Here is a 19,660-nt window from a genome sequence, read left to right on the forward strand (position 1 = left end):
AGATGTATCAAATCGAAACCGGGCAGTTTATAATCTCTGCAAGAAGTTATGCCTTCGTATCAGGGTATTTGTTGGAGATTTAAACCCTGTGGTTGATATTCCAAAGAATAATTTATTTTAATGAAAAAAAATCCTTTATCACTTAATTCACAATTCCAGTAACATCTTGAGGATGAGTTCTGGTGTCCCTGTCAGTTATGAAGCAGTGTGTTATAGTTTGCTGTAAACTGAGCTAATTGCAAATCGAGGCACATGGAGCTAAAACTTGACTTGAATATTGTCTAATCTTAGCCTGCACACGACGGGGTTATTGACCGGCGTGCTGGTAATTTGGAACAAGGGGTTGATGTAAATATGAATGAATCATTAGCTTTATAGTGTGTTTGTGTGTGTGTGTGTGTGTGTGTGTGTGTGTGAGAGAGAGAGAGAGAGAGAGAGAGAGAGAGAGGGAGAGAGAGAGAGAGAGAGATGGAACAGGAGAGAGGCATCAGTTCCAAGTGACAGACCCCAATCCATTAAAGAAGCGGACAGTGTATAAACGGCATTTAAAACGTTAATGAAGTCTCCACTGGCGGGCGATTACTTGTTGCCTGACGTGTTTTCCTTTTAATTTTCACACGGTCCAGGAATCCGACGGTCAGTTAAACAGAGCTCGTTAAATTTGTTGTCTTTTCAAAATAAGTGGTTCAGGTTAATAGGGATTGGAGTTAGTAGACAGGTGAAATCCACACCAGCGGACAGCTAGTGCCAAGGGTTGAGGGAAACGTGTGAGATGCGCGGTTGAGTTTTGTAACTCACTTTTATGTTTTTTTTAAATGCGGTGTTAATTTGCTAACATATAACCAATACTGCGGTGGAGTATGTTTGACGGAATCAGTGGAAGATTATACAGAGTAATTCAGTAAATGAACCTGCACTCCGTTAATGTGTATAACGCACAAATGAAACACGCTAAGCTGTAAATTATATTCTTTCATATCTTACCGCAGCTCTAATCGCATGCATTCATAAACTTCACGGCCAAAATGTTTGAAGAGTAAAACAACGTTGCGGTACTGTGTAAACCAGGTTACTTCAGATTAATTTATAAAAATCAGACATTTCCCCCCTTCGTAAGTTATAACCTAGAACCGAGATGTACAATAATATTTTCGAATCGTCGGGCAATGGCGATGTTCAATTTTACCTGTTAGGATGCATATTTATGAATTTGTACAGTAATAACTGATAGAAGAATGGTCCGTTTTAAATAATATTCCCCGGAGCACCCACAGACAAACGCTGTGCTAGAACATAGACACACTGATGAAGGCTTGTGCCAGTGAAGTTACAAAATGGCACGGTGGCTTTATTGTTACGGCCTAAAAACAATAATCACATCAAAAGTTCAAAATAGTTTTCTGAAGGTTTGGGAAGGACGCATTAATCAATATCCACGAGAAAAAAGCTACCGAAAGACCACGATCATTTCTCTGCTTTTCAATGTGCTATGCGCCTCACATTAAGAGCGGGAGGATGTATTAAGTGTGTGTTGCTTGGATCTATTAAGTGATGGCTTTTTCGTTTAAAAATGGGCGTCTTTTTAATTTTGATATACGATTAAGAGGAAGAAAAATAAGATTGTTTCTGTCACTACCCGCTGATTTCTGTTATACCTTTAAATCGAGTTAAACTGTAGGCATAACATAGCAGATAATTGCATGCTTTATTGAAATTATTATTATCATTGCTGTAATAAACTATAATACACATTGACGGTCAGAGTTTGTATGTCATTTTCCACTGATTCTGCTGTATTTCTTTGTTCTATTGTGAATGCCTGCAAGAAATCTAGGGGGTAGTACGTGGTGACATATTCGTACTTTGATAATAAATTCACTTTGATTATTATTACTATTACTGCTACTATTTTGCTTACAGCTAATTAAACCACACGATCCTTCGATAACTTGCTCCGACTTGGGACTGGCATTGCAGTTGGAAGGAAAGCACAGGAGGATTTTGAATGGGAAGACAGATCGGCCAGGTGTACGACGGATTTTGTAACTCACAAGCCTAACCAAATGTGAACGCGTCGGGTTATCTGGGGGGGGAAATAGGTATAATTCCCCATAGAAAGTAAAACACTTCAAAATTATTTTAAAACGTTTTAAGCGTTTGATTGTTTTTAAATGACTAGTTAAGAAAAAATACGGAGAAAATTTAAAACGGGAAATATTAATTTAATCAAAAATCCAAATTGAATGGTGAAACTTAAGATTGCAACTTAAAACTTTGAATGATTTGAAGCTCTTTTTTCCTTTGTTTAAAGCGAATAAAAACTAGATTAAGAACGAATCTTGCAGGTTGAGGAATGGCGGGGTGGTGAATTTGAAATGATCCTTTGGCGAGAGAGAGTGTGCAGAAAGCTGGGTTGATATGATTGCAAGTTCAGAATTAATTACACAAAAATAAACACTTTAAAATGGCAGTGATGTCGGTAGAGCGAGAGTTGCAGAGAGCTGGAGCATTGTCCGAAAGCAAATTTATTTTCGCGTGCATTGGGAATACTAAAACCTGTATATAGGTACTGTCTGAGGCGCTCGGTGCGGTAAGGGGGATTGGGTTGCGCCTAGTTTACCCAAGAATCACTGAACTCGCTGCTGTCTCAATATGTTATTCGGAGAGGCATTTGCAACTTGCATCGCCTTCTCGGGACCTCCTCCCCCGCCTCTAACCCACATCCTTAGTGAAATTTGACATTTTGTTTTCAATTGCCGCTTAGTCGATTTTCAGAACCCGTAAACTATTACGGCACCAAATCGAAGTTTGCGACTGAATCTCTTCGTTCAGCGAACCTCTTTTCGTTCAGTCCCCCCCCCCCGTTCTGAACTCATTGCAAGGAGCGTTAAGGACCCCCTCGCCCCATCTCTTCAAATGATATTCCATCGCCCCGATCGAAGTACAGTAACCCGTTAGCACGGCTGCGCGTGAAACGACATACGCCCTTCTCCTTAGGCGGCGGGACACTGCGCCCTGTTTCCACGTTCTCCAGAAGACAATCGGTGCACCTTTCAAGTTATTGCACAAAACCCGAGTCTTTTTTGTAAATTATTTACTACGAGTGACTTTTTAAAATCTCAAATTTTAACAGAACTGAGCATGTTTTTAACGACGGAGTCAATCCGCATGGTTAAATCAATTCCTCTATTATCAGTGAACACATCCTAGGAACACAATTTCAACGACTCGACGACTCATGCTCTCAGTATTATTTATCCATCTATTTATAAATTAATAATATTTTGCATCTGCACAGTCTGTCTTCTTTTGTACTCTGTTGTTTGTCAGTTTTTGTGTGTAGTTTTTCATTGATTCTATTGTATTTCTTTGTTCTACTGCAAATGCCTGCAAGAAAATGAATCTCGGGATTATATATCGTGACATATACGTACGTTGGTAATAAATTTACTTTGAACTTTGAACACACTACCCGTCATCTATTCATTTCTACAGTGTTTAGAACCAAAGGAAATCGACAACTTTTTTACGCCACCGTTCCGGGCCTTTCATTTAAGGGCTGTCGGGGTGAGCGAAAGATGAAGCGGGTCGACGAATGGCCATTTGTGGAGCTTATGGGAGCATCAAAAGGAATCTCTTAACTCTTCTCCGGCGAAATTCCTCTGATGTTAAGGGGGTGTGTGAGTGAGATTGTGGGGCTGTGTACGTTTTACATAGCATTTAAGTTGTAAAGCAAAGTCTTGGTCTGGATGGGGGAATTGTCAAGCAAGGTTCCCCATGCAATGTTAGACTATTTCAAAGAATTTAAATGCTTGGTCCAAATTTTGCGCTTTGCTCTGTCGGAAAATTGCAGACTTGCTTGCGACGTTCCAAGGGCAAAATTGCAGTTTTCTAAAGAGCAACGTTGCGCCAATGCACGATGTGATCGGAGCTTTAGCGCAAGGTCGCAGTTGCCTCAAAGCTGAATGAAACAAAACTTGGATAAAACAGAGGATGGGGAGGGGTTGCAGGAATTTACCCCGCCCGCCACCGCCAAGAAACGGCAAGCACTGGCCGCAGCCACATTTTGAAATGGTTAGAATTCCGAATTCCCAGCTCGAGTGCCTTGGGAATGTGCGGAGCCCAGTGGCTAAACCTCAAACGTCCAGAATGCGTGGATGGTACACCGGCTAGTAACCGCGTGGGTTTCTTTCCGAGAATCCTCGGTTCTTATCACTAAGAGACGGTGGTAGAAAATCATCCACTGGTCCTATCAGGTGGTGAAGGAAAGTTAAATGCAACGTTTGTAACAGTGGGGACGAAATGGCGGGAGACCTTTCCCAGGACATCCGACATCTCCTCTCGTCAATCTAAACTTTAAAGTTCAACTGCACCTTGCAGCTGGAAACTGGGATAAAATGAGAAAATGCCCAGTTGGTTAGGGACATCAGTGGAGAGAAGCAAAAAGTTAATACGAAAAATCTTGAACCTGGAAAGTCAACTGCACAAATATTAAACACAATTGAGTCCTGCCCGAAATGTCCAATGTTTACTCTTTTCCATAAATGTTACCTGACCTACTGAGTTCCTTCAGCATTTTGCGCGTGTGGCTTTGGATTTCCAGAATCTGCTGACTTTCTGGTGTTTGAGATTCTGCAGACGCTGGAAATCCTGATGAAGGCATGATGGATTTCGGCTGAAATGTCCACTGTTCATTCCCCTCATTAGATACTGCCTGATCTGTTGAGTTCCTCCAGCAATTTGTGTGTGTGTGTGACTCTGCACAATTACCACCTAACATGCTGTGTGTTTCCAATTCCCTGTATTTTAAATTTCATATTTCCAACAAATGCAGTATTTTTAATTGACATCAAAGCCGGTGTTGACGGAGGCATCTCTCTGGTCTATCTGCTGGCAGGAGAAACTTGAGCTTGGATATATAGTGTGGCTGTTGGCAACCCCTAGGACTTGTTAGTCTGGGTCTAACTCCAACAACTGGGAAATTGTGCATCTAATGTTGAGACTGGGTCTGTCTAATGCAGGTATACCTGTATCTTCATAGAGATGGCCTCATGGGTAAATTCCAGTTGCTGCCTTGATACTGCAGGTAGTATTACTTGCTTTGTAAGTAAATATTCAGTATTTACTACATACAATATTTTATTTGTTTTCACAACTTAAGGATATTCCGAACTGTGTTACAGCTAATAAAGTCCATTTGGTATGTAACAATCACTGATGCTGCCTGAACCACAGAGTGTTTGCAACGTTATCTGTTTTCATTTATTCCTCATTTGTTCAGACAATTGACAAACATGGAAATACCTCCATCTTCTTAAAAAGAAAGATTTTATTTGAGATCAGGGCTATTTTGTTTCGCTGTGTATATTCCAAATGAGTTATTTTTGCTTGGTGACATCACCACTGTGCGTTGGAGTACTAAGATTGGGAGGAGAGTTCAATACAGCCTGTACCAAATGGGTCGAATGGCCCACTGTTGGACACTGTAGGAATATAATTGTTGATTTGTTGTATGGTATGGTCACCCAAAAGCAAAATAGTAATATTTTGACAATCTAATTTCAGGGGTGTTAGCAGAGAGGTCACTCTTTAATGCTTACTTGCAACTGAGGGCAGTTTAATTTTTTTTATTGGAAAGACAAAATCTTTGATAATATATCAGAGTTGGGTGAACATGTGCAATCAGAATCATGTTTATTATCACTATCATGTCATAAAATTTGTTGTTTTGCAGCGGCAGTACAGTGCAATACATTAAAAACCTTACAGTAATTGACTGTATTGTCTCTCCATTGCACTGGAATATGCACAATTTGTATACAAATGCATAAGTAAAAATTGGAATTGCATTGCTTACAAAATGCTTATTGTTCATTTACAAATGAACCATGCAAATTTACCAAAGTTCATCAAATTTCAATTAGCTTATTGTTGTATGCTTGCTTTAAAGATTTTTTTAAGGACTAAACATTAGCTTTATTTGTCACACGTCCATCAAAACATACAGTGAAATGTGTTGTTTGCGTTAATGACCAACACATTCTAACCCACAAGCTGGCCCACAAGTGTCGCCATGCTTGTGGTACCAACATGGCATGCCCACAACTTGCTAACCTGTACGTCTTTGAAACGTATGTGGGAGGAAACCAGAGCACCCGGAAGAAACCCACACAGAGACAGGGAGAATGTAGAAACTCCTTACAGGCAGTGGTGGGAATCGAACCTGGGTTTCTGGCGCTGTAATAGCATTACACTAACCACCCTGCTACTGTGCCAATCCACATAAAACAGATCATTTAAAATTACGGCTTGTTTGTATGTCTTTAACCCAAATTGATATCCCTTCATATTCTGTAATCCTGTTTCAAGGCAGCTGTGATAACAAAAACTCTGACCTAAAAATTAATTGATTTCATATCAAAAATATAATCCACTCTCTTATCAGATTCCTTCTTTTTCAGCCCTTTACCTCTTCCACCAATCCCCACCCAGCTTCTCCAACCATCCTCACCTACCCACTCCTCTTCCCCCTCACCTATCACTTGCCAGCCTGTACTCCTTTCCCTCCCCCGCCCACTTTCTTATTCCCGCTTCTTCCCCCTTCCTTTCTGATCCCAATGAAGGGTCTCAGCCCAAAACGTCAACTGTTTATTCATTTCCAAGGATAAGTCCTCCCAGCATTGCTCTGGAATCCTAGCATCTGCAGAATCTCCTGTATTTAATCCAAGGAAGGTTTGAATTCATTAATTTGCTTTTCTCGTGGTCTCACTTCATTACTAGACCAACTCGTTGTAACTCCTTTATTCATTTCTGGAACTGATAAAGCCAGGAATGTCAAGGAAGAGATGGACTGAGTGTAAACTCAGCTAAAGGAATATAATTCTAAGACCTAATAAGGGAGAAAGAAACAGCCAAAAGTTAAAAAGTGGCCTGACAGATTGCAGTTTACTCTAAAATGAAAAGTTCTCAGTATTAATACATCATTCTGTAATCTCTGCTCACATACAATGACTTTGAACATGCCGTCAACTGGCGCATTCCAGGCTGCACGTGTATGGCCTAAGGGACACACTGAGGCTTGATGCAGCCATTGCAAGGGCTTGGTGGGGAAGCACCACAGTGCGGAGTTTTACTGCTGCTGGAGAGGGAGGGGCACGGTTGATTGAGGAAGCCCCTCAATTATAGTGGTGTACCACCTGACGGGGCCATATGAGTGGCAGACCATCAGACCATAAGGTATAGGGGCAGCATTAAGCCATTCAGCCCTTTGAGTCTGCTCCGTCATTCCTGAGTGGCTGATTGATTATCTCTCTCAACCCCATTTATCCTTTGACATCCTTACTAATAAAAAATCTATTAATGTCCATTTTAAATATACCTAATGACTTGGCCTCCACAGCCATCTGTGGCGATGAATTCCACAGATTCACTATACTCTGGCTAAAGAACTTTCTCCTCATCCCTGTTCTAAATGGATATCCCTCTATTCTGAGACTGTGCCCTCTGATCCTAGACTACCCCCACTATAGAAAACATCTTCTCCACATCCAGGGTGTGTAGGAATGAAAAAGAACAGTACAAAACACATTGGCTCTGAACACAAAGAATGAAAAGCCATTGAACGGTTTATTCATGCTAATAATATTTAAATATGAATAAAGTTTATTTTGCTTAAAAATTCAGTGAGTTTGAAAAGGTCTGCGCTAGCTTCCTGCACCATCATTTCCACACCTCTAGCATGTGCTACCACATCATCCTACTGTTGCCTCAGGTCTGGTCAAAATGTTTCCTGCAGGTGGATTCCTTCCAGAGAAAGGTGCTTATGGAGATACTCAGTGAAATAAGACCGAGTTTCACTGAGGTAAGTGCAATAAATTAAGAAGGAAGTCAAGAGAGAAAGGAGGTCACAGCAAGAAGCACTGAGCCTCATTCTGCAAAAGAATCAAACCCAAGTGCTAGGGATGGTAGAATAATATCCCATAAGCCACCACTCTGTCCAGCCACCTTTTATTAAAAAGTATTTTTATCACTTTGGAGTCTTTTCCACGTAAGTATCAAAACAGTGAGCAAATATAAAAATCTCTGCATTGACCATTAAATAATATAAAACTTGCATTTGCATATGGCCTTCAACAACATTAAGAATTCACAAAAGACAGCACAACTGAATTTTTGAAACTTGTGGTGGGCTAGAAAACATGGAGACCAAATCAATCACAGCAAGATTCACAGGTTGATAATGTTCTTACAAGGATGGATACGAACAGCGTTCTATTTTGTCGTGATTGGTGTTGTTCTGTTGAGTATCTGGGCATACTATGTTGGTGCTGGAATGTGTAGTGACATTTGGGGGCTGCTCCCCAGCTCATCCTCGGGTTGTGTGCATTTCACAGGGTGCTTCAATGTATACGTGACAAATCAACTTCAATCTTGATTCCTGAATAAACCGAACACATTAAAATACTTTTCTTTCAGCCAATGCCAAATGAATAGCTGTGGATTTCCAGCATTTTGTTTTTACTTGACGTGAAAGTGATGTGGTCCACATTCTACTTAAAAAAAGTGCAAGTTAACTCACTTTACCTTTATGCTAGTCAAACAGTCCAGTGAACTGAATTTCAAATGTTTGCCAGCTGATTCCAGTTCAGTGTACATGCCAGGGAAAGTCACAGTTACAATTTACTGTGTCCTAATCGGGAACTAACTGAAATTAAATACACTCACTGGCCACTTTATTAGGTATAGAAGTGGAAATTAGTGTGGTCTTCTGTTGTTGAAACCCATCCACTTCAAGGTTCGATGAGTTGTGCATTCAGAGATTCTCTGCTGCACGCCACTGTTGTAATGTCTGGTTATTTGAGTTTCTGTCGCCTTCCTGTCAGTTTGGACCAGTTTGGCCATTCTCCTCTGACCTCTCTCATTAACAAGGTGCTTTCATCCACAGAGTTGATGTTCACTGGATGTTTTTTGTTTTTCTCATCATTCTTTGTAAACTCTAGAGACTGTTGGGCATGAAAATCCCAGGAGGTTAGCAGTTTCTGAGATACTCAAACCACCCCATCTGGCACCAATAATCATTCCACGATCAAAGTCACTTAGAACACATTTTTTAAATTATGAAGACATGTAGTCCTCTTTTATTGTCAATTAATAATGCATGCATTAAGAAATGATACAATATTTCCTCCGGTGTGATATCACAAAACACAGGACAGACCAAGACTGAAAAAAACTGACAAAACCAAATAATTATAGCATATAGTTACAACAGTGCAACAATACCACAACTTGTTTCCCGTTCTGATGTTTGGTCTGAACCTCTTGACCATGTCTGCATGCTTTTATGCATTGAGTTGCTGCCATATGATTGGCTGATTAGATATTTTCATTAACAATCAGGTGTACTGGTGTATCTAATAAAGTGGCCACTGAGTGTATTTAACCTTTTTGTATGTTCTATAAACTAAGGAAGAGTAGATAAGATGGTTCTTCTGTTTCTGCAGGATGGTAGTTAAAAATACAGCTATTTTATTAAACATTTAAGTAGTGATTTAGTTACACAGGGCTTTTTAACAAACAAAATGGAATGCATATTTGGTGTTCTGCCAGTTTTTCATGATGGATGGAGATTTCATACTATACAATTGCAAAAGAATGTTCTGGACTCATTAAGTTTCTTAGGAATAATGAAACAGAAGTAGACCAATCAGGTTGTCAAACCCATTCCATCATTCAACAAGATTATTAGGGTCTGTATCTTAACTCCATGTATTTACTTGGCAAATTTTTATTCTACTTAACAAAAAAAAACATCCACCTGTTCTGAAATGTTTAAATGAACATTCCACCTACTAAATGGGCTTGGATTTCGTAAAAGATTAGAAGAAGCAGGTGCCTGGTGATCTGTGCCGTCTGTTTCAGAACTGTGTGGCCCTTTGATTCCTCCTCACTCTCAAAAAAACCATGAAAAATACAGCCTTGGCAGCTTTTTGGGAAGAGAGCCCTACACTTCCACCACCCTTTGTACAAAGAAGTAACACACACAAAATGCTGGAGGAACTCAGCAGGTCAAGCAGCATCTATGGAGAGGAATAAACCGTTGATATTTTGAGTCTTCATCAGGACTGGAAAGGAGGAGGGAAGAATACGAAGATGGGGTGGGGGGGGAAGGAGTATAGGTGATAGGTGAGCTTAAAACTTGAAAAGTTTAGAGCTAATCTTAAGGTTATGCTTTCTAATTCTGAACTCTGCAACTCAATGAAATGCTTTCACTTTATCAATCTTATCAAATCCTCAGATCATCCTAAACATGGCTATTAGATCACTGGTAATTTTTTCTTCATCTCAAATGAACACATCAGTGAATGTTCAGACGACTCCCCGTCACGAGCACTCGCCTCCCCAGTATCAAGGACACCTTCAAAAGACAACGCCTCAAAAAGGTGGCATCCATCATTAAGGACCCCCATCACCCAGAACAAGCCCTCTTCTCATTGCTGCCATCAAGGAGGAGGTACAGGAGGCTGAAGACAAACACTCAACATTTCAGGAAAAGCTTCTTCACCTCTGCTGTCAGATTTCTGAATGGACAATGAACCCAAGTTCACTACCTCATTTTTTTTTTTGCTTTTTTTTACACTTTTACACTACTTATTGAGTTTAATTTTCTTATAGTAATGTATAGCTTTTTAAATTATTATGTATTGCTGTCACAAAACTACAAATTTCCTGAGTTATGACAATGATATTAAATCTGATTCTGATCCTGATTCCTCCGTACTGCAGTATACCTCAGAATCAGAACCAGGTTTATTAGCACTGGCATATGTCGTGAAGTTTGTTGTTTTGCAGCAGCAGTGCATTGCAATACATAATAAAAAAAACAAACTATAAATTACAATAAGAAATACATTTTAAAATTAAATTAAATAAATAGTGCAAACATAGAGAAAAAAAAGAAAAAATATTGCAGTAGTGTACATGAGTTGATTGTCCATTCATAAATCTGATGGAGGAGGGGAGGACATTGTTCCTAAAACACAGAGTGTGTGTCTTCAGGCTCCTGTACCTCAAATACAAGATATTTCTTATTGTAATTTATTGTTTGTTTAATGCATATTACATATATATATATTTAAAAATTAAATCAGTGTACAAACAGAGAGTGAGGTAGTGTTCATGGGCTGGCTCATTGTCCATTCAAAATTTACCACACCGTGTACTTCCTACTATGTGTCAAAAAAAACCTCCCTCTAACACTATCCAACACTTTCCTCCTATCTCCTTAAATGTATGTCCTCCCGTATTAGCCATTGCCAGTACCAAGCTCTATGTTCACACCAGCTGAAGCAGCTCCAGTTCGAGGGACTAAATCACCTGCAATGGGCTTTGTGACTTTAGGAGAATGAAGCTCACCTGGACAGCAGATTCTGACTACCAGTGGTGAAGGTCTGTGTCAGCATGAGCCATTCCAGGTGAATCAGAATCAGGTTTATTATCGCTGGTGTACAGTGTGCAATGAAATGTGTTTGTTTGGCTGCGGAGGTACAGTGCAAGACATAAAAATAAGTCACAAAAATAAATAAATAGTGCAACGGGAGTCATGTGTTCATGGAAAAGATGATCTCACAAACCTGCTTGAATATTGATGCAAAGCTGTTGCACTACATGCCCATTTGCTCTGAAAGAGGCAGTTTGATAAAGATGCATGGCAGTGTAATGGTCAGTGCAATCGCCTCACGATCACAGATTGGGGTTTGACTCTGACCACTGTGGGTTTCTTCCTCTCGCATTCCAGCACGTAGGGCCAGGGTTGGTAGCTCGTGGGCATGATATGTTGGCGCCAGAAGCAAGGTGACGTTTGCGGGCTGCCCCCGTGCCCCCTGTCGACAGTGTTGGCCGTTGGCACAAAACAATGTATTTCTCTGTATGTTTCGATGTACAGCACATGTGACAAATGAAGCTAATGTTATAAAGATCTCTTTAATCCTTAGTTGAAGTTTTAAAAAGTAACAACACAGGGAAAATGAGCAACACACAGAAAATGCTGGAGGAAATCAGCAGGCCAGGTAGTATCTATGGGAAAAAGTACAGTTGACGTTTTAGGCCAAAACCCTTCGGCAGGACTGGAGAAAAAAAGCTGAGGAGTAGAATTAAAAGGTGGAGGGAGGGGTAAGAGAAACACAGGGAAAAGATCACTTAAATTTCATCATAGAAAATGTTTATTAGATTCAGCATAGCTATCCCACCAAGTCTGCTAGCAGTAGACAATTTTTTAACAATGGTACTCTGCCTGTCAGGGGAACATAACCTGCATTTATCTAGCACCTGTTACAACCTCAGGACATCTCAAAGCACCAACTAATAACCTCTGAATCATATTCACTATTGTAAAAAAAGGCAGGAAATTTGTACATTCTGAGATCCTACAACCATATAAGATGATCAGTTAATTGGTTTTAATCATATTGGCTGAGGATTAAAAACTGGCCCAAATGCCAAGAAAATTCCTTCACTTTATTCCGTATGAGTGGGCAGACAAGGCCATGGTCCACTCGCCTGGAGGGAATGCAGTGGGGTGGGGTGGCTGTATGCCAATGGCATTTGTCAGCTGGGAATAGGCTCTCAGATCCTGTACCAGGTTTATCTTGGAATCGAATCGGGGAGTCCAGTGACTTATATGGAGATTGTTGGAGATGTTTGATGGCGCTGGGTCTGTACTCACTGGAGTTGAGAAGAATGAGAGTGAGCTTGTTGAAACCTACCGAATATTGAAAGGCCTCGATAGAGTGAATGTGGAGAGGATGTTCTCTACAGTGGAGGAGTCCAGGACAAGAGGGCGCAGCCTCAGAATAGAGGGGCATCCCTTTAAAATGGAGATGAGGAGGAATTTCTTCAGCCAGAGGATAGTGAATCGGTGGAATTCATTGTCACAGGTGCCTGTGGAGGCCACGTTTTTGGGTATATTTAAAGCGGAGGTTGAGAGATTCTTGACTAGTAAGGGCATCAAAAGTTAAGGTGAGAAAGCAGGAAAAACGGTTTGAGAGGGATAATAAATGATGGAATAGTGGAGCAGACCCAATGGGCCGAATGGCCTAATTCTGCTCCTATGTTTATGGTCTCATGTTTTAAATGAGATACAATGGGCATTCAGAAATATTTAAGTTATGGGTCACTTTGACAAAGTGCAAAGCAGGATCATGGTTTTTAGCCTATCAAAGACTTGTGGAGGAGATTTGCAATCACAATTTATTGTCCTGTTATTTGGAGCCTTGGTCTGGAACTCTGGGATGCTTTGGGCTGAAAGTTCAGGCGTTTTGATTCAGCTGAGGTAAACTTAAAGAGCGGTTGGAGATGTGGCAATATGTCTTTGCTAGAAAACCTGGACCCAAATCTTGTTGACCACAGAACCTCCTACACTGCAGCTCTTTCTCAGAGAGACACAATGATGTGCTTAAATCACCAGACAGAGGTTTGAATCTTCTGACTCAGGGGAGAGGGCTGTTGAACCTTTGACACTTGACTCTGACGTTGAACTCCGAGCTTATTTGCTTGAAGCCACTGGCAGACAAAATCGAAGGGAGTGTGGTACTCTGCAGTGAACAAAGCCATCGTTTCTGGGCTGTTTGCTGAATTAAGCTGACATATGCAACATAAGTTTACAAATGAGTCTAATTTGAATATATGCAACAATGTGTAGTTATGTGAGTCAGAGGACAGATGGGCAATCCAAGGATTCAGTTGATATCAGAAATGTCCGCAGAATACACAACTTTATAAAACTTCCAGCAACTTCCGGTTGTTTCTGCATATATCCTGCAATACTCTGAATGATGGCCTTCTTGAATTCTTTTTTAAACATTGACTCTTCTGACAAAAGCACACTCATGCCCTCTAGCTTTCGGTTTAGAATCAGTGCTTGCAATCTAACATTATCGGGAGCTGATTCTAGCTTGCCACATACACTCTGTGGCCACTTTATTAGGTACATCTGTTTGTTAACGCAAAAATCAACTCAATGTATAAAAGCATGCAGACGTGGTCAAGAGGTTCAGATATTGTTCAGGCTAAATATCAGAACAGGGAAGAAATGTGATCTAAGCGACGTTAACCGTGGAATGATTGTTGGTGCCTGTCGTGGTGGTTTGACTATCTCAGAAACTGCTGATCTCCTGGGGTTTTCATGCACAACAATCTCTAGAGTTTACAGAGAGTGGTGCAAGAATGAGCGGCAGTTCTGTGGGCGAAAATGCCTTGCTAATTAGAGAGGTTAGAGGAGAATGGCCAGACTGGTTCAAGCTGACAGGAGGGCGATATTAACTTCAATGACCACATGGTACAACAGTAGTGTGCAGAAGAACACTTCCGAATGCACAACACGTGGATCCTTGACGAGGATGAAATACAGTAGCAGAAGACCATACAAACCAGGTTCTATTCCAGTGGTCACTTTGTTAAGTTTGTTCGTTCGTTATGTTCGTATGACTTGGGCGATCATGGTCTTTCCAACGTCTATGCTTGTTCTTGGCAAATTTTTCAACATAAGTAGTTTGCCATTGCCGCCTCCTGGGCAGTGTCTTTACAAGACAGGAGACCCCAGCCATTATCAATCCTCTTCAGAGGTTTTCTGCCTAGTGTCAGTGGTCGCATAACCAGGACTTGTGATATGCACTAGCTGCTCGTACGACCATCCACCACCTGCTCCCACAGTCTCACGTGACCCTGATCAGTATCTCCATTCCACCACCCAACTTTATTAAGTGCACTCCTGTAGCTAATGAAGAGGCCTCAGGGTACACTGTCCTACCCTGCATTCACCCTTGCATCGTCCTTCTTCAACAAGCCAATTATCAATCCTATGAGCAACAAAAAGAATTTATGGATGTTTTCATCCTTTAGTAAATAATTTTCCATATTCTAATGTGGAAACTTATTCACTAAAGGATAAAAATATCTAGAAGTGAGCTGCATACATCCTTATCAACAGTACTACTGGGATACATTAACAAGGTGAAGCAGAATGAAGATGCTGCTTTAAGTTCTGTTCATGTCTCATTCTAATGAAAGGGAATAACTAAAGAAAAATGGAATTTTACATCCCTACAGTAAATATAGGGTGTCAGGGTGAAGATAAGTCTCTACCAAAGGAAGTGTAAGGTGCTCCTTCCCTCCGCTAGCCTGCTGATCACCCTTGGGAAAGGTGTAGCACCTGCTTAGCCCCCTGATCAAGGTAACGTGAAGTCACGGGAGCAGGTGATGGATGGTTATATGAGCAGCTGGTCCATATCACAAGTCCTGGCAGACAATCTCTGAAGTCATTCCTCCCTCCAACCCCCACACCTTCCTCTATTCCTACTACTTCCCCCTGAGTCCCCTCACCCTTCCCTTTCTCCTACGGCCCACTCTCCTCAGTGGGCTAGCAGAGGGAAGGAGCGCTTCACATCTCCTTTGGTGGAGGATCTTTCTTCTCCAGCCTTTGACCTTTCCCACCCATCTGGCTTCACCTATCACCTTCCAGCTGACCTCTTTCCCCTCCCCCACCTTTTTATTCTGGCATTTTCCCCCTCCCTTCTCAAGCGTGAACAGTCTCAACCCCAAAGTTGACCCTTTATTCTTTTCCATCCACAGAGTTTCTCATGTTTGTGAATCTCTGAAGAGTATTGATAACGTCTGGGGTCACCTGTATTGTAAACACACTGGCCAGACAAGGCAATGGCAAACCACTTCTGTAAACTGGTCCCCTACATGTCAATGAGAAACTTTCAGATCTTAAAGTGCAGGACACTATCGAAATCCCAGAGAGTATCTCTCCATAGATTTGAGCACCACACTCACGTTGGTAGTTCAGTGGAGTACTGTGGGAGAACTGCCTTGTCAGAGATATCAAATTCTAGAATTTTAAATCAATATCCAGCCACTCCCCCAGCTGGATATTAAATATACCATGGCCCTATTTTGAAGTATAATAGTTGAATTCAGAACCAGAATCAGGTTTAATATCACTGGCATATGTTGTGAAAATTGTTAAATTTGTGGTGGAAGTCCAATGCAATACATATTAATAGAGAAAAAAACTGAATTCCAGTAAATGTGTGTGTGTGTGTGTGTGTGTGTGTGTATAGATACACACATACATTTACATATATATTAGATAGTTAAATTAATTAAGTAGTGCAAAAAAAAAGAAATAAAAAAGTAGTGAGGTAGTGTTTGCGGGTTCAATGTCCATTCAGAAATTGAATGGCAGAGGGGTAGAAGTTGTTTCTGAATCATTGATTAGATTAGATTAGATTCAACTTTATTGTCATTGTGCCAAGTACAGATACAAGGCCAATGAAATGCATTTAGCATTTGACCAGAAATGCAAAGGATAGTGTTATTTACAAAATAACTGTGAATAAAAAAAGTGCTACAGCACACAAATATAAAGGTACTGAGACAGTACAATACGGATGCAATACTGCTTAGTGCTGTGAGTGTGTTCCATCAGGCTCCTGTACCTCTATCCCAATGCCAACAATGAGAAGAGGGCATGACCTGGGTGATGGGGGTCCTTAATGATGGACTCTGTCTTTCTGAGGCATCGCTCCCTGAAGGTGTGGGGGATCCCACGAGGGCTGGTGCCCATGATGGAATTTTACAACTCTCTGCAGCTTACTTCGATCCTGTGCACTAGCCCCACAAATTTTCCCCACAATTCCCACTTCCCACCTGCAGGCTGCCCCCAGCACATCCTCAGATTGTGCTGGTTGTTAACAGAAATTACACATTTCACTGTACATGTGACTAATAAATGAATCTATTATCATCTATACTACTGTGGGCAATATTTACCATTGTTACGCCATTTGCCCTTTCACCCATTGGCATCTGTGGGATCTTGCTGTGTGTAAATTTGCCGTCACATTACTCATATTACAATGGAGATACAAGACCTTTCATGATAAGGAGAAGTGAAAACTGGAGAAGCATGAAAGATCCTAGGAAAGAAATAAGAATGAGAAGAAATGCAATAAGTCCTACGTTAAAATGAAGAAATGTTACTAAACTAAGATTTCATTAGGTCTTGCCCAGGCTTTCAAGACTCAAGATCGTCGATTCTCATTCTTCAGTACACAAGTGTAAAGGAGAATGAAATGTTTGTTACTCCAGATCTGATCAAAAATGCAATAAGCATAAAGAGCACAATAAAGAAAATGCAAAGAAAACACAATATTGAAGCAATCCTATAAAACACCATATATAACTGAGTAGAACCATAGAACCATAGGGTGTGGCCATAGGTAACATATACATAGACTAATTGTATGTACATAAAGTGACACCGGGTGCAGGGGTATCTGAATGTGAGGTGACTCAGACAGGAAATTATTAAGTGACAAAGTGAGTCTTGACAGGAGGAACTCTTGTAGGTAGCAGTTGGGCTTCCGAAAACACAATAGTCAAGTCAAGTTTATTGTCAATTTAATTATGTACATGTATATAACATATATAAGCATATAATGTATTTAGAAACAAGACAATATTTCTTCAAACTAGGGTGTAAAGCACAATAGTACACAGAACACACATAACATGATAAGTTATGAAGGTAAGGATAACAGGTCAGTGACTGTGTCCGTGTAGGTATCGGGTGGAGAATGTAAGCATAAAGTAGCAGTGCATGGGGGGATGAAGAGTGCAGAGGGGCTGTGGGAAGGAGTGACTGATGTGTGTGTAGTGGTGGTGGGGAGTGGATGGAGGTGTTGGTCAGCCTAACAGCGTGAGGAGAAGTAACTGTTTTTGAGTGTAAGTGGTCCTAGCAATGGATGCTTTGTAGTCTTTTCCCTGCCTGAGGGGGACAAATAGTCCATAAACAGGGTGAGTAGGATCCTTTATGATATTGCTGGCCTTTTTCCGGCATCTTTCGTTATATACACAAAGAAAATCATAAAGATATGTCAAATGTTCCGTGACATTCAGTCACATACCTACTGCCTGCTTTTCCCTTTGAAATGACGACTAAATGGCAATAAGGAATTAATTCTCCTTTTAACATTCAGGGCCAGATTATTTTTAAAGTTCTGGATCATGGATTTGAAAAAGCATTTTATGCCAGATTTAAGAAACTGCAAAGAAGCCAAAAACTTGCACCTCTCAGTTTAGTCAGATCTCCGAGTACCAGATATGTGATATTTTAACAGCATAATAAATCTGTTGACTACAATAAAACAGCTTGCTTCTATTCCCCATTAGGCTTGCATAGTGTTCTGCTTTCAGCAGGAGCAGACCCAGCTGTGGTAGCCTGCTCCTTGTATCACCTTCTGCAGAGCACCCTTTATATGAGCTTAATGTTCATGTTTAGTGTCTCATCTTGAAGATGGAGGTCAGTTGTAGTAAAGCAAAAAAAAATGTCCTTTCGAAGGTTTTCTCCAATTGATTAGCATTAAAACTTTAGTCTTTTTGCAGTCTCTAGTTGGGCATTTTGTTCTAGCAGGGGTTTAGTCTATTCTGGAGGTATACAAAATTATGAGGGGTACGGATAGGATAAATGCAAGCATGTTTTTGTATCCCCAGTGAGGTTGGGTGAGACAGGAACCAGAGGTCATGGGTTAAGGGTGAAAGGTGAAATGTTTATCGTGAACATGGGGGGGCAGGGATCTCCTTCAGTCAGATTGTGGTGAAAGTGTGGAACGAGCTGCCGGCAGAGGTGGTGGATTGCAACATTGAAGAGAAGTTTGGAGAAGTATGGTGATGGAGGGATATGAAGGGGTATAGTCCAGGTGGGACCAGGCAAAGGAACCGTTCAGCACAGACTAGATGGGTCAAAGGGACAGTTTCGGTGCTATAGTGTTCTATGACTCCATAACTCTCATATCTGAGTTACAGAGATTAAAGGTTTAATTTTAACTCTGGTGCTGAAGCCCTATTATTTTTACTTCTTATTGAGATACAGCACGGAATAGGCCCTTCAAGGCCTTTCAGTGCACCACCCAGCAATCTCCAATTTAACCCTTCCAGGCCTTTGAGTGCACCACCCAGCAATCCCCGATTTAACCCTTCCAGGTCTTTCAGTGCACCACCCAGCAATCCCCGATTTAACCCTTCCAGGCCCTTGAGTTGCACCACCCAGCAATCCCCAATTTAATCCTTCCAGGTCTTTGAGTGCACCACCCAGCAATCCCCAATTTAACCCTTCCAGACCTTTGAGCTGTGCCACCAGCAATCTCCAATTTAACCCTTCCAGGTCTTTGAGTGCACCACCCAGCAATCCCCAATTTAACCCTTCCAGGCCTTTGAGCTATGCTGCCCAGCAATCCCTCAACTTTAACCTAATCACGGGACAATTTACAATGACCATTTAACCTACCAGCCAGTACATCTTTAGGTTGTGGAAGGGAATTGGAGCACCTGCAGGAAACCCACGCGGTCACAGGGAGAACATACAAACTCCTTACAGACAGCAATCGGAATTGAACCTGGGATGCCTGTACTGTAAAATGTTGTGCTAACCAGCTCAGAAGGAGATACATATGAAGGTACTGGTTTTCAGATTTTCTTATTCATGGATGGTGACCAGGGGCTAAGATAGAATTGACTGTCCATTGATCATCCTTCAAGCAGTTAAGATTTAATCCCAACAATAGACCAGGTGGTGTATAACCCATACAGCTAACAATGG

The sequence above is a fragment of the Mobula hypostoma genome, chromosome 11 (assembly GCF_963921235.1).
Source record: "Mobula hypostoma chromosome 11, sMobHyp1.1, whole genome shotgun sequence".
In the NCBI taxonomy this organism is placed as follows: domain Eukaryota; kingdom Metazoa; phylum Chordata; class Chondrichthyes; order Myliobatiformes; family Myliobatidae; genus Mobula; species Mobula hypostoma.